Source organism: Lepidochelys kempii, chromosome 4 (genome assembly GCF_965140285.1).
Source record: "Lepidochelys kempii isolate rLepKem1 chromosome 4, rLepKem1.hap1, whole genome shotgun sequence".
Taxonomy (NCBI): domain Eukaryota; kingdom Metazoa; phylum Chordata; order Testudines; family Cheloniidae; genus Lepidochelys; species Lepidochelys kempii.
Window position 1 is genome coordinate 1,545,832 of NC_136383.1, and position 16,599 is coordinate 1,562,430.

Below are 16,599 nucleotides of genomic sequence, written 5' to 3' on the forward strand. Positions count from 1 at the left end.
TGTGGTGAAAGAAGTGGTTCAGGACTATTTAGAAAAGCTGGATGAGCACAAGTCCATGGGGCTGGATGCACTGCATCCGAGAGTGCGAAAGGAGTTGGCGGATGTGATTGCAGAGCCATTGGCCATTATCTTTGAAAACTCATGGTGATTGGGGGAGGTCCCAGAATACTGGAAAAAGGCTAATGTAGTGCCCATCTTTAAAAAAGGGAAGGAGGAGGATCCTGGGAACTACAGGCCAGTCAGCCTCACCTCAGTCCCTGGAAAAATCATGGAGCAGGTCCTCAAGGTATCAATTCTGAAGCACTTAGAGGAGAGGAAAGTGATCAGGAACAGTCAGCATGGATTCACCAAGGGCAAGTCATGCCTGACTAATCTAACTGCCTTCTATGACGAGATAACTGGCTCTGTGGAGAGAAAGCAGTGGACATGTTGTTCCTTGACTTTAGCAAAGCTTTTGACACGGTCTCCCACGGTATTCTTGCCAGCAAGTTAAAGAAGTATGGGCTGGATGAATGGACCATAAGGTGGATAGAAAGCTGGCTACATTGTTGGGCTCAACGGGTAGTGATCAGTGGCTCCATGTCTAGTTGGCAGCCGGTATCAAGTGGAGTGCCCCAAGGGTCAGTCCTCGGGCTGGTTTTGTTCAATATCTTCATGAATGATCTGGAGGATGGCGTGGACTGCACCCTCAGCAAGTTTGCAGATGACACTAAACTGGGAGGAGTGGTAGATACGCTGGAGGGCAGGGATAGGATACAGAGGGCCCTAGACAAATTAGAGGATTGGGCCAAAAGAAATCTGATGAGGTTCAACAAGGACAAGTGCAGAGTCCTGCACTTAGGACGGAAAAATCCCATGCACTGCTACACACTAGGGACCGAACAGCTCGGCAGCAGTTCTGCAGAAAAGGACCTAGGGGTTACAGTGAACGAGAAACTGGATATGACTCAACAGTGTGCCCTTGTTGCCAAGAAGGCCAATGGCATTTTGGGATGTATAAGTAGGGGCATTGCCAGCAGATCGAGGGACGTGATCGTTCCCCTCTATTCGACATTGGTGAGGCCGCATCTGGAGTACTGTGTCCAGTTTAGGGCCCCACACTACAAGGAGGATGTGGAAAAATTGGAAAGAGTCCAGCAGCGGGCAACAAAAACGATTAGGGGACTGGAACACATGACTTATGAGGAGAGGCTGAGGGAACTGGGATTGTTTAGTCTGCGGAAGAGAAGAAGGAGGGATTTGATAGCTGCTTTCAACTACCTGAAAGGGGGTTCCAAAGAGGATGGCTCTAGTCTGTTCTCAGTGGTAGCAGATGACAGAATGAGGAGTAATGGTCTCAAGTTGCAGTGGGGGAGGTCTAGGTTGGATATTAGGAAAAACTTTTTCACTAGGAGGGTGGTGAAACACTGGAATGCGTTACCTAGGGAGGTGGTAGAATCTCCTTCCTTAGAGGTTTTTAAGGTCAGGCTTGACAAAGCCCTGGCTGGGATGATTTAGCTGTGGATTGGTCCTGCTTTGAGCAGGGGGTTGGACTAGATGACCTCCTGAGGTCCCTTCCAACCCTGATATTCTATGATAAACTCAGCTGCCAAGACGATCCAGCCGGAGAGGGACCACCCAGCACTGCTGCTGCTTTCTGCTCAGTAGCTGGGATCGGCCTCTCGCCCAGCACAGGTTGATATAGACAGAGAATTTGCCATTGAATTCTGTGGACATTTTGTTGTGTGACATTTTTGATGCCTTTTGAATGCTCAACTAACAACATCTAGCGACTTTCCAGGGCTTCTCTGGCAACTTCCTGCCATGTGGAGTTGACTCAGACTCCTGCTAGTGCCTCAGACAGCACCAGACTGGGAACACGGGTAGCCCGGCCTTCACAAGCAAGGGCAGCGAGGAGAGGACGTATGTCCCAGGACCTTCATTCCATAGCCTTCGCTCTCCCACCACAGAAACACCTGCCCCCGCCCCTAATTCCTGCCAGGGTGGGACACGGGGTCAGCGTGGCGGAGAGGAATGTGCCTGGGAAAGGCACCGGCACTGAGCGCTCTCACTAAGCCCTGCTAAGTGGTGCCAGAAGCAGGGATCGAGACCGGGCTGGTAGCAGCTGCAGATACAACAGCTCAGCCGTGGGGCCTGCCTAGCACGCGAGGCCGCAAAAGCGAGGTTAGGGCAATGGCAGGGGTGAGGGAAGGGGGGGCGGCAGGGCCACGGGGTGGCGGGTGCAGAGGCAGCAGGGGCCAGGAGTGATAGGGAGGTGGGGAGAATACAAGTGCAGTTCCCCTGCAACTGTGACTGGTGTTTTATTTCCTTGTTTCGGAAGGCACTAAGCCAGCAGAGAACTTACATGGGAAGTCCAAGCACTTGAGCAGGTCCAATGATGTCAATGGACCATGCCACTGCTTATAATTGAACATATGCTTACAAGTTTGCTGGATTGGGGCCTTAATGTTAGAATATATTATAATAAATAATAAGAACTAGAAAGTCACACTCTTAAACTTTGTAATGTTAATAGCAAAAGGGGGTCAGTTGTGAAGCTTTGATCCAAATTCCAGTTCTTAAACTTCGGATCCAAACCCACCTGCTTCACAAAGAGGGTTGGGATTTGGGGTTCTGAACTGGCCCATCATAAAATAAACCTGAGTTGTGAAGTTGAAATCTAGAGCTGACCTTCCTTGTGGTTCTCAGTGGTTTAGACTCTGTGTCCTACTTTCAGGGTCCATCTCTAGTTAGAAATTAACTGTAGAGAGAGAATTGAATTGCAGGAAAGCTCAGAAACCTGCCTCGAATGTCACTGTTAATTGGCCTAGGCACATGCGATTAACAGAGATTTCTGTGCTCTCTTTACTTTCCAAAAAACCTTTCAAACCACTATTTTCCTGCTATGAAATCTATTTTTCCAGGTTTGCTAATGATGCCATACATTCAGCATTCTTTGATACTACAGCTGCCAGAAGAGACATCATAGCCACCAGGAGGGGTAGCAAGAGATTTCTGGTACTTGTGATGACGAAGGGAGCTCAGGTCTCCTTGTAAACCCACAAGAGCGAATGGATTCAAATGGAGAGGCAAAATAATTTGATATAGTTACATTGGAACAGATTCCTGACATAATTATTGGGGGCAGTTATTATCACAAGAGCTCAAAAAGGATTGTTTGCAAATATCTCTGTTCTTCAAATTAGTGGCTCAACCATTCCAAACTACTGAATCCCTTTCAGCCACGGGCAGCAGGGCTCAGGCTTCAGCACGTCTCTCAACTTCGCGGGGCCCCTGCTTGCCAGCCTGGCACTTCCAACCCCTGAAACTCATCCTCCCCCCCCCAGGTTGAGAAACACCAATACTGTATATACAGCAGTATAAACAAGCCATTGTCTGTATGAAATTTCACTTTGTACGGACTTCACTAGTGCTTTTTATGGAGCCTGCTGTAAAACTAGGCAAATATCTAGATGAGCTGATGTACCCCCTGGAAGACATCTGCGTACATGCACCCCTGGTTGAGAACTGCTTCCAACTGATAATATGCCAGTACAATCCAGAGCTGCTTCAGAGCTGTGTAGCTCTCTTTTAGAAATGTCTCCATCTGCTATTACATAGTATTGCAAATCATGACATCAAAAGTAGCTCTAGAAATCAAAACTCCTTTGTCTCGATTACCTGCAGACCACCAGAACCTTTAAAAATTGTGCCCCCCCCCCATATCAGCAGTTACCAGGTGCCTCTGCCTGAACACCTCATCGATTATTAATCTATCCCTCCCATTCTTTGTGGCTCTGATGTCTCCTTCAGTAGAGCTCAAGTTTTAGAGACTGTACGTGCAGACAATCTCTCTACACTTACTGTGAGTGAGTGCCATTTGGAGGAACAGCAACAAAAAGAGGTGGAGTTTATATGTTCTCTAGTATTTAGATATAGGAACAGGGACTGTGGGAGCTCCAGAGGGCCACACATGCTGTTACAGAACAAGTGTTTGCGGTCTGTTGAGTTATATGATCTATCTGAATTTGAATTTTACCACAGTAATTAGTACTCAGCCTCTGGCTCCACCATCAAATCCCAGTTATGCAGGGTGTGCAGCAATCTTCTATGTTCATAGTTCAAAAATATAACTAGGACCTGGGTCTTCAAAGCCAAAAATCAATTTTGGGGGGGGGGGGGGGAGTGATGGAAATTCTGAGATGAGTTAAATGAATGGGAAGAGTTTTGCTTTGTTTCAAGTTAAGATCAGATTTATTTTCAATCTTTTTGGCGAGGATATTTTTTAAATTTCTGCCCAGTTATGGAGATTAATGGATAACTGTAGCTGCAGCATCAGCTTTACACCACCAGCACTTGCTGTTCTTGCAAGAGTGCAAATCACAAGGTCAGTTCCCACAGAAGCAAGTGAACCTTTTAGGAAGGAAAAACACATGGGCAGTGCCTTGACACAAACTACCACAAGAGGCACAAGCAGAAGACAGAACAGCCTCAAGGAGAAGTTTCTGGCCTGGGGGGACCTGCCTGGTCAGAATCGTTGCTCTTGTGCTTACTGGAGTAGAAATTTTCCTTTTCCTGAAGAGCCTGACACAGGTCTTTCAGTGATGCTGTCCCAACAGGATCCAGCCTGGGGTTGCAGCAGCTGAGCTCCCTGGGAGTCTGGCTGTAAAGCTCCTAGGTGAAGAGACAGAAAGGAGCTTCCTGCACAGAAGGTGAATGTTCCTGCCCAGCGAAGGAGCATTTCCAATTGTTTGTTTCTTCAGCCATTCTCACACATTTCCTGCACCCTGCCAGCACAGCGCCTGTCACACCTGGGCACAGGCTTTGCCACTTCGGCACGGTTAGGTAACAGCACACAAAAAAAAATCATCCTGGTACGACCCCCATTGATCAGAAACCCTATAGCAGGGACCAGGCATGCGCATGTCCTCAGAGAAGCTGAACACATACACCTGCCTTTACTTTTAAGGTTTACAGTTACACGGGGGGGACTGCCCAAGGGAAACCATCTCCTTTAGTTCTGACTCCTGTTGCACAAACCCTGAGCTGCCTTCAGAGCCTGCAGTACAGACAAACCCGGTTAACCCTAATTAATTCTTAGACATCAGCTGTATTCAGATTTAAAACTGAGTCCTAAAGCGTTTAACAAAGGCCGAACCTGGAGAGAACAATGCACGTTGAAAAGGGACTAGTCAGCCCAACCCTGGCCTTAGCCTAAGCAGTCAGCGGAAACTGGGGCTATGGAGCCAAACTCCTCTCTGGTAAGAACTCCAAAGGTGTCAATGCAGTTACAACAGGGATGTATGTGGTCCAGCAACAATCCAGTATTGCAAGAATACTCCAGATTTCTCACTATACAAGGCACGTAAAGTAAAATCCACTGACAGAGTTCCCACCTTTCCATGCTCTCACTGATTACGTACATGTAGTTATGCACATTTTCTGTCAACACACAAAGTAAGCTGCTGCATTTGAGCTTCATTTAACTGGAACTGCCTCTTCAGTGCTGGGATTCTGCTTTTAAATGCAATATAAGATGCTACTGGTCACATCCCAAAGAATAATGGTGCTGTCTGCCTCCCATTGTTGCCCCAAGGGTAAATGATTTATTGGTTTGCCCTTCTGAACTGTGCTATTTATGTAGAACACAGATCAGACAGCAACCTGAAGACTGGCAACCGGTTAGTGAGCACAATATTCTGCTCTCTGGTTGAGAATGTCGGCTTGACCACAACAGTTCATTAACTCCCAAGCATAGTATGACAGTGAGGAGTGTGCATGCAGGCTGAAAATGTATGTTTCCCTGCCCACCTTAGCACCGTCTCCTCCATTACGAGGTCAGCGACACCAATTTCACTGATCCTTGGCCTGTGATTAGTCACAGATTATTTTCATTGAATGCCTAGTCCCCCTGCTCCTTGCCATTGTGCTGTGTTGAAGCATGGCACTTGGAAGTGAAGGTATTCCCAAACTAGTATCTTCTGGCTGCCTTGTTCTGCCTCAGGCTGGGGGGTTCTTTTGGGTTTCTTGGAAGTGAAGAGAGACAGGGATGATTAACATCAGGCAGCATATCCTCACCGCGGAGAGGGGAGAACGTCCCCAGAAGCAGCCGCTCCTGTGAGCTGCTCAACAGTGATAGTCTGGAGTGTACTTGGTGAGCTAACATTGTGTGTGAGGGACACAAGAACAGTGATAGATACTTGAACATATCGACAACAAACCAAGAACCCACGGACTATTTGACAGGGCTACCAAGCAGAATATTGCACCCAGTGGTCACTAATGCTAGAAGCTTTAAACTGTGTAGAAAATTAAATGGTTTTGCACATTACAAAAATAAAGACAAACCACATTGTTCCACACCAGTTAAGGAACAGCAGTGAACTTCAGGTGAATGATCCCGCTTCCACATGAAATAGAAACAAACTGGAGTGCTCTAAATACTGCCATCAATCCCAACATTATGGCTATTTGTGTACAGCAAACAGAATCCCTGAGAAGCCGCTCACACAGTTCGTTTGTCAAGCAGCTCTTCCTTGGAGGATGATCATGATTCTAAGGTTCAGGTGTAAAACATTTACTCAGTTCTGCTTTACCAAGCCACGGCATTTATTCCTTGAAAACATCTGAACTCTTCTTGTTAGTGTGTTCATAGATCACGCCGAGTTATCAGGAAACGGTCTTCCAGCTGGGAAAGAGATTCAAGTCCGGGGTTTTCTTTTCCTCACTTAACATCACAGCAACAAATCACTAGTTTCTTCCTCTGGGAAAAATAGAGAGTGAGAGAGACACATCAGTGGCAGTGAAGAGAACAGGAGAATGTTTCCAAATGTGGTAAATGATAGGAGATCCTTTCTATATATCCAGCCCCAGCGCTGGGCCCAAACAAAGCCTATATCCATGTGGGCATTCTGTGCCTCTCCTGCCCCCTCCAACCAGTGACACTGAGCTCCAACAGCTGGAGAACATACAACCTGTAAAACTGGCCTTGTCTCTATGCCCCTTTGAACATCTGTGTCCTCCCACTCCCCCAACATTTGCAGGTGAATTTAGTTCACTGGTGGGTTTTACGACAGTGCTAAGTAGACCATCACTGGAGAAGGTTTCAACATTAACCTGAAAAGACAAGTTTATGTAGATTAAATTACTGTGTCAACAGAGCGCTGTCCCCAAGCCATTCTGCTCCTGGAGAAACCTCCTTTTTATTGAGCCAGAAGATTTGGAGCTTTTCCCCAAAACCAGAGGTAGGCAGTTCTTAGTCCAGACTAGCATTCCCAGCCCTCTCATGTTGGAAAGGTTTTGCCAACACCTAATACACACTAGCTGTTGCTGATAAGATCACTCAAATAGTTAAGCTATTGTAAAGAAGCTAACTAAACTTGTTTACAGTTAAAATAACGTAAAGAAAGAAAAGAAGCCAGCTACACATTGCCCACTGACTGGCTTGTAGGGCTTCGACTGGTCATGACTAGAGATTGGTCCAATCCAAAGCTCCATCTGTGAGTGCCTGTGTTCCCGACTTGTGGGTGCACAGGTCTTTGCAGCTCAAGCTCAGGTTTAAGTATGGGACTTCCAGAGAAGCTGAGGACTCAGTATTCATCCAAACCTGACCAGCACCAGCCGTGGCACAGTTCAGGGGAACAAAACACCAAACTATTCCTGAAAAGGAGGCAAGGCCTTCCCATTTCACTGTGTGCTTCGTGGCTCTGTAACATGTCTCGAGCTCTCAGCCACAGGGGCACTCAATACTCCAGGGGGGATCCTGCGCCACTGCGCATGCACAGAAATATGTCCCCCCACTGATTCTCTTCGCTTCCTTGCAGAAAAATGGTTTCTGTGGGGAAGCAAAGAGAAGCTTTCCCAGTGCTCACTGTGACGAAGCAGGGATTTTTCCTTCTTATGTTGTATGTGAGCCGATGTGAGTCTTACTGTTTTGCATGAAGGCTGTGTGTGCCTCAGTTTCCCCATGTACTGCACCAATGTCTAGGTGGTGGGAATAAGGGTGTGTGAATTATGCGGTGGCTGCTCCAGCTGCCTGCATGGATGCCATGGCCGTCCCCTTCATAAACTTGAGACCTAGGAGGGGGATGTGACCAGTGACTCTTGGCCTGGAAAGCAAGACAAAGACCGGAGGAGGAGCAACAGGCAGGGCAGTGGCCAAGCAGCTGGAAGCAAGTCAATCTCAGGTGACTTGGGGGAGGGCCAGAGCCTTAGCTCTGGGCTCTCCACCCCCAAGATGAACTTGAATGAAAGTCACTGATTTCTGTGCTAACAAGTTCTGTTCTACGCTGTGTTTCTGTCAACTAATAAACCTTCTGTTTTACCGGCTGGCTGAGAGTCACGTCTGACTGCACAGTTGGCGTGCAGGGCCCTCTGTCTTCCCCAGGAGCCCCAGCTGGGTGGACGCACTATGGGAAGTGCACCGGGAGGAAGGGGATGCTGAATGCTCCAAGGTCAGACCCAGAAAGGTTGAAGCTGTGGAAGCTTCTTGCCCTGGTGACAATATGCTCAGAGAGAGGAGGCTCCCACAGAGTCCAGAATGGCTTCATATGGAGTCATTCCAGAGCATTGACCCGGTGACTCCGTGACACTCACTCACCCCTCCCTGGCAGTGCAGACACATCGGTTCGGGAACCTGGAGCAGCCACGGGAGACACAAGTCAGCTGGGGGGAAGAGTCCAGATGCATGGGCGTTGGCCAGACAGGGGGAGCAACTCCCCATACAGTGATTCTCCCACCATTTCCTGGCCCCATCACTCCTCAGCCAGGGGGGAGCAGTCCCTGTACAGGGAGCTTCTCCCCCTATCCACCCAACCCCCATGCATCTAGAGCCCCCTCCCCACACCCAGAACCCCCCCATGAGGCCTCCCTGCATTGGGAGCCCCTTGCAGCCTCCAACCGAATTCCCACCATGCTGAGCCTTACCCCTGCATCAGGAGCCTCCTGTACCCAGACCTCTCCACACCCAAATCCCCACCCTCCAGAGACTCACCCCATGCATTGGGAGCCCCCCACACCCAGACCCCCCTGCTGAGCCCTAACTAGCTTCACCTGGACTCCCCTGCAGAGTTCCATTCCCCCTGCACCCCTGTGCATCCAGATCCCCTCCCCCACACCCTGATTGCTCCACATAAAACCTGGCACTCTTGAGGGAATTCCAAACCAAAATTTAAAAAGTGTGCCAAAAATTACAGGTTTTAAGATTCTGCAAAATTCTGCATATTTTATTTGTCAATATAATCACATCATTTTCAATTATTTTGGTAATTTATTTCAAAATACTTGTCAGCAAAGAACTGAAAATAGTGTGATGACATTGCGTTATTCTGACAAATACTGTTTGCAGATTTTTGAGAATTTTAAAATAGTGTGCAGAATTTTTATTTTTTTTGGCACAGAAGTCCCACAGGAGTAACTCAATGTGGGGTGCTGCCACGGCATGCCGACTCAGCCGTTGTCTGTGCGGGAGCACCTCAGGAAGCCCTTGCAACCGAGGTTTCTGGACTTCAGTGGAAAAATCACAACATACCGATTACCTTCCACAGCACAGACATGTTTAAACTGCAGCTTGAGGAGTGTAGCGTAGCAGCTTTACCTTCTGGATCAGCACTTTAGATGCTACAGAGAAATCATTTTTATTACTATAAAAAAACCTCTTCAATCAAGCTGGCTGGAGCTGCTCAGCAGACCAGCACTCCCCTGGCCACGCACACGATCAGTGCATTTTACATTCGTGCTGAGCAGTGCAGTGGCCTCCAGCGCCCAGGTGGCTCACTGACTATTTGATCAGACATGGAGGGTCGAGGTCAGCCTACATTTTTCTTCTCCAAGTAGCTTCCTAGTGACAACCCCTTCCCGGCTCTCACAGCAAGTCCACATCTCAGTAGTGCTGAACTGCTCTTTCTGGTATCCGGTTATTTCAGGGGTCACCGACCCCAACTGATCTTTGTTGTTTGATAGGCCAGGATGAGCCTAAAATGCTCCAAAACAAAACCATGGAAAGCACCACAGTTAGCACAAGGGAGACAGAGCACTCGGTTTTAGGGCAGACTCTGAGCTATGCAGAGTGGTTCCCTGTCCTAGAACAGGACGGCCATACTGGGTCAGACCAAAAGGTCCATCTAGCCCAGTGTCCTGTCTTCCTACAGTGGCCAATGCCAGGTGCCCCAAAGGGAATGAACAGAACAGCTAATCATCAAGTGATCCATCCCATCGTCCATTCCCAGCTCCTGGACTCATTCCCCAGCTCCTATTATGTTTGTTCTCTTCTCTTCCTACCAAGTCCCCGTTCCCCCGCCCCGCATCCTTCTCCACAGGAAACATCCAGGTGGGAAGCCAATCCCTCCCCAGAGCTGTGGGGAAGGGTCCCCTCAACCCCACTATGATCCTGTTCCTGGAGCCTGTGCAGGGGTCTTTGGGGTCAGCCTTCGGTGGGTTCTAGATCATAGAATCATAGAATATCAGGGTTGGAAGGGACCTCAGAAGGTCATCTAGTCCAACCCCCTGCTCAAAGCAGGACCAATCCCCAACTAAATCATCCCAGCCAGGGCTTTCTCAAGCCTGACCTTAAAGACTTCTAAGGAAGGAGATTCTACCACCTCCCTAGGTAACGCATTCCAGTGTTTCACCACCCTCATAGTGAAAAGTTTTTCCTAATATCCAACCTAAACCTCCCCCACTGCAACTTGAGACCATTACTCCTTGTTCTCTCATCAGCTACCACTGAGAACAGTCTAGATCCATCCTCTTTGGAACCCCCTTTCAGGTAGTTGAAAGCAGCTATCAAATCCCCCCTCATTCTTCTCTTCCGCAGACTAAACAATCCCAGTTCCCTCAGCCTCTCCTCATAAGTCATGTGTTCCAGTCCCCTAAACATGTTTGTTGCCCTCCGCTGGACTCTTTCTAATTTTTCCACATCCTTCTTGTAGTGTGGGGCCCAAAACTGGACACAGTACTCCAGATGAGGCTTTACCAATGTCAAATAGAGGGGAACGATCACGTCCCTCGATCTGCTGGCAATGCCCCTACTTATACATCCCAAAATGCCATTGGCCTTCTTGTCAACAAGGGCACACTGTTGACTCATATCCAACTTCTCGTCCACTGTAACCTCTCGGTCCTTTTCTGCAGAACTGCTGCCTAGCCACTCGGTCCCTAGTCTGTAGCGGTGCATGAGATTCTTCCGTCTTAAGTGCAGGACTCTGCACTTGTCCTTGTTGAACCTCATCAGATTTCTTTTGGCCCAATCCTCTAATTTGTCTAGGGCCCTCTGTATCCTATCCCTACCCTCCAGCATATCTACCTCTCCTCCCAGTTTAGTGTCATCTGCAAACTTGCTGAGGGTGCAATCCACACCATCCTCCAGATCATTTATGAAGATATCGAACAAAACCAGCCCCAGGACCGACCCTTGGGGCACTCCACTTCATACCGGCTGCCAACTAGACATGGAGCCACTGATCACTACCCGTTGAGCCCAACAATCTAGCCAACTTTCTATCCACCTTATAGTCCACTCATCCATCCCATACTACTTTAACTTGCTGGCAAGAATACCGTGGGAGACCGTGTCAAAAGCTTTGTTAAAGTCAAGCAACAACACATCCACTGCTTTCCCCACATCCACAGAGCCAGTTATCTCGTCATAGAAGACAATTAGATTAGTCAGGCATGACTTGCCCTTGGTGAATCCATGCTGACTGTTCCTGATCACTTTCCTCTCCTCTAAGTGCTAGATAAACCCCTCTGCTTCAATCATAGAATATCAGGGTTGGAAGGGACCTCCGGAGGTCATCTAGTCCAACCTCCTGCTCAAAGCAGGACCAATCCCTAATTTTTGCCCCCGATCCCTAAATGGCCCCTCAAGGATTGAACTCACAAGCCAAGCTCTCTCTCCCCTCCTGTCCCACCCAGGGACCTGACAGCTGACAATGCAGGCGAGGAGTCCGCTGTCACTCTGCTTCCCCAACACAGCTCGCAGGTCTGTCTTTGATGCTACTCACAGCTTTGCCAAGCAGCAGAGTGAGACTGCCCCTATTCTCGGTGATGTTACTGCTGCTCACAGCTTCAGGAAGGCAGTTCTGCACCACGCCCCGCACAGAACGTTGCTGCGAGTTTCCCTTAGGAACCACAGGGGTACAGCCCTCATGAGCAGGAAGCAGACCCTTATGGTCTGCAGAAGCTGAAGGCACTTGGCAAAGGGAGCCATGGGCTCCTCCAAGCCCTGAGCTCAAGTCTGTGGCTGAATAGCCCTGGTAGACTGCTCTTCTTCAGGCTGTTACCAGCTCGCTACACAACGTGACTGCACTCCGTGGCTCCCTCTGTGGAGCAGCGACTGCACATGTGAGTGCTCCACAGCAGCTGGTCAGTCTGACACTCCTGCCACGTGTGCCCACACCAACAGATCTGGTTCCAAAGGTGCCCGAGAACGGGGAGTGTGCACTTTTCCAGCCCAGCTCCCGAGGACAAGCCCAGCCTGGCAGCTTTCAGGCCACTGTGCGGTTTGCCGAGTAGGGACACACGACTGGCAGTGCAGACCCCAAGGGAGCTCCAGTTCCCAGCCAGGCAGTAATTCTGTCAGGGACTTCAATGATCAAGTCCGGTTCCTTGTTTACAGGACAGGCTCTTGCTGAGCAAAGTTTTCAGGAGGACACCATGCATTTGTCTGGGGTTAGAATGCAGGAGGGTTCGCGCAGCAGCCAGCCCTCTCTTAGCAGTGACAAAGGGAGTGTGAAGGCCTGATTCTCCCCACTTTCCTAAGCTGGCGGCATTTCACACCTGCTCTGCATTGCTGTAAGTGGCTGCACCAAAGGCAGGGCAGGGTGAATCGGCCCCGGCCCCTCCCCTCCCAAGATAGCTCCTAGGACTCCATTACACTAGTGGAGCTGTGCGTCCTGCCTAGTGAGAAACTGCTACTTCCTTTTTCCACCTCACCCGTTGGCAATGGATGGCCAGAGCCCAGCACACACAGTGTAGGACTCTTCAGCTGTAAGATGGCAGTTGCAGCCCCCGCAGGCCGGACCGCCCCTTAGTGGCCCACCAGGAACAGGAGCCAGCACTTTGCTCTGGGTAGCAAAGTGTCATATCCGGCAGCACACCCAGAGGAACGGGGAGAAGAGCTTTCAAAAGCATCTAGGTCTCATCACAAGGCAACAGTGTTTTTTCCTTTCCAGAAAGCCTCAGTGAATTTTAAGAGCTTCCAGTCAATATCCAGCTGATCCCTAGCTGTCCCTGTCAGACACAATACTCAGGCACACTACGGGGACTGAATTCATCCAGTCTTCTGTGCAGTCCCTGCAGGAGGCTGATGGGAACTCTGTTAGAGTCTGCCTCCTACGAACACATAAGGAAACCACATTCAGAGAGAGGCAGTTCCCAACAGATTAACCAAACCAGCACTTGGAGGAGTCTGAACAGGTCTTTGTGGGGGAAATGTAGAATTGCAGGGGATCTCTGAGCAGGAAAGGATTCCTCCTGCTCTTTAGACTTCGCCAGGCAGCCCATCCTCCTAGCGAACACACATTTTAGCTTTGCTATTAGCTTTCCTGTCCCGGCATCATCTTCTACCAATCAGATCAGCATAGTTACCACAGTGGGATCAGTAAAGGGTAATGTTACTAGACACTAAACTGGGTTTGGGCACATGCAACCGAATAGGTGAGCCAAGCAGACCAGTTCACATAAGACGACCTGACTCTAGTGCCAAAGAGCAATGCTCGCAGCTTCTGAAAGACTTCTGTCTCTCCCCACCTCCCTCCCCCAGCATGATTTGCTGAGGAACCTACTCCATGGGGAAAATCGGACAGCAGCACAGGGGCTAATGTAAGGAACGCCACACCAGTTAAATCCCACACAGTGGCTACACTGGGAGCCACTGGCAGTGCAGCCTAATAGGGATTCCTACACATGCCCTACAAACCAGAAAGGGTCTCCAGGCTGGCTCCACAGGCTCCAGCAGCAGGGGGGTGAGGGCACAGATCTGTAGCGTTTACACAGCTCCAATGGCTGCGATACCCTGCTCCACCGGCCAGGAGATGCTACAACTGCGCTCTGGATATCACCTCTCCTGATGCTCAGCGCACGACCAGAGCACCCAGGCAGTATGTGGGCAGAGGAAACTTTATACTAGCTGGCGCATTGGGTATTTATCAGCCATGGGCAACGGCAGCATGCCTGCAGCTCAGACCACCATGTGCGAGACACATCCGGAAGGGTTCTCAGGAAGGGCGTAGTTCTGCTCTGATCAGTGACTGAAAATGGCATTGTGGGGCTTCCCGTTCACTGTGCTTCGATGTGTCTGCCCCAAATGCCCAGCGTCTGAGCACTGTGGTGGGTAGCCAACCGCCAGCCCTGCAGGGGAGCGAAAGCCACGCACTCTGCCTGGTAAACCATCGTCAGCACCAGAGACCCGCAATCGGAAGGGTTAGACCAGTGTGTGTGATGCACAAGCTGGAAGAGAACCCATCTCACTCACCCAGAGGTAAAGCACTCATTTGCCACTGAAATCTGGGGACGTGTCTGACCAATAAGTGGCGCTTTTGCAGTTGCTTTTCTCAACACATCTGCACGCTGAGGAGGAGGAGAGGAGCAGTAAGAAGCCCAAGAGTTGTCTGCTTTAAAAGGTGACTGACAGGGCCCTTTGGAGGGAGTGGAGTCAGTCATATTAAGCCGGCTGTGGTGGTGTTCTCCCCTATGTTAGCCCATGTAAGATGGGGTAGTAGCACCTAGTGGTCAGTCTACCCCACCCCCTGGGATGACCCTTTAAGGATCTCAGAGTAGCAGCCGTGTTAGTCTGTATTCGCAAAAAGAAAAGGAGTGATTGTTTCATGTTCTCTGTGTATATAAATCTCCCCACTGTATTTTCCACTGAATGCATCCAATGAAGTGAGCTGTAGCTCACGAAAGCTTATGCTCAGATAAATTTGTTAGTCTCTAAGGTTCCACAAGTCCTCCTTTTCTTTAAGGGTCCAGCACATACAGAGAGAGACCTAACCAACTAAAATCTTCTTCTGCCCTGGAGTTGTGTCCCACCCCCACTGACTTGGCTTCCCCTGGATGGGACAAGGTGGCTCATGCTTCAGCTCTGCCCTCCCCTCCTAGAAGCAAGGAGAGAACTGGGAGGGAAGAAAGAGTGCTGCCTTTTTCAGAGATGCTATTGCCCCCTGCCATCCATGAACAATGTATTGCCCAGCAGCTTCCTCCATACTCCTGCCACCCCTAGCCAGTCTCCTGGCAGCTCCAGTCCTTGCAGGGACAGGGAAGACAGGGGAAATCAGCATTCACTGGGAGAAGGCAGCCAATGTTAGCAGTGTGGAGGAGCGGATCGCCAGTATTCACTGGATGGGGGTGTGGAGTAGCACATTGCATTCACTGCAACGGGGTGTGGCATCAATATGAACTGAGCCTGCATGGGGCACAGACATGACTTGGAGGTGAGGGAGAAGGGTGCTTGTCTCTTAGAAGGACACTATAGATATTAACTCAGCTGCACCCAGTCATGTAATGAGGTTGGGCTTAGAGCCAGTGAACACTGATACTCATAAAAGCAGTTCTGTAATGCCAGCCAGGAGATGGGATTTCTGTTCTGCAAAAAAATTGAGTTTGAGGGAAAGAGTCATCCCGAATCAGGACAAAAAGCCACAAAACTTGAATTTTTTTGTGGGGATGAAATTCCTAAATTTTTTGCTTTGGAAATACTGACACATTCCCTCAGTGGCACCACTTCAGTGTTTCCAAAACAAAATGTGCTCCCTGGAATCACCTGCTCTGCGGTAGCCGAAGGAGCTGACAGTCTGGGAAGCCCACCAGGTGAGCTGCGGAGAACAAGGGAGCCCCAGTGGCCAGTCTGCCTGCCTGGTGCCCAGCAAAAGTGCTGGCGGAATCAGCCTGTTCCTGCGGCACATTCCGACCCACCAAACCAGTCCTTTCCGATGGAATGTCCAGCCAGCACTCGGAGTTTGGTGGGGACCAGTAGTGAATGGAGGATTCATCTCGTAAGAGAACAGGTGGAACTGAGAAGGGCAGGGGCATCTCCCTAGCCCCGTACCAGTGAGTGTTGTTTGAGTGGGAAGGGTTAGGATAACGTCCTATCTCTACACCATAGCGAATTTAGGAGAGGATTCAAAGTAACAGATCTGGCTGATATTTAAAGAACTTCAGTTCAAGGTTCACAGACTATTCCTCTTACAAATGCCACAGAAAGCAGGATACGTACAGACAGTGTGTGGGTTTGTGCAGCACCAGCACGTCAGGGACTTAAAACACGTAGCTGATTGGTCAGCTGCAGTTCAGTTGCTCCTAAACTCAACCTGCTATAGACCAAGCATCATGTGTCAACTATAACCTAGCACATGCCAGCCCAGAGCTGAACTGTCCTCTTATTCCATCTCAACCTTTGATATGTGAAATCCACTCGCGAGTGAATTAGGTTCACGTACATTTACAACCTCATAGTTAAAAAAGGCATCTGCAGTTAACTGCCCGGGACAGTAATTTTGTTACTGGAATTCATACCATGTGAAACTCTATTAACAAGCTGCCCCAGTCCATCCCTCCACCAAATTATGGGAGGAACATTTGTGCCATAGAGTGCTACGGTGAAGAGGAGCCAGATCCCACTGG

The 16,599-nt window shown here is 49.4% G+C and overlaps 1 protein-coding gene across 4 annotated transcripts in view; it reads right to left on the reverse strand.

The window, feature by feature from the left end:
* The window catches only part of MFHAS1 (multifunctional ROCO family signaling regulator 1), a 130,646-nt gene that overhangs the window by 6,456 nt on the left and 107,591 nt on the right, over positions 1-16,599 (reverse strand). For 2 of the 4 annotated variants that reach the window (XM_073340183.2, XM_073340178.2), the window contains one exon: positions 3,706-6,742. The gene's annotated coding sequence lies outside the window, so the exon portion shown is untranslated. Of the gene's footprint in view, positions 1-3,705; positions 6,743-16,599 lie in introns of those variants that run through there. The other 2 variants (XM_073340179.2, XM_073340181.2) reach the window with 2 other exon arrangements.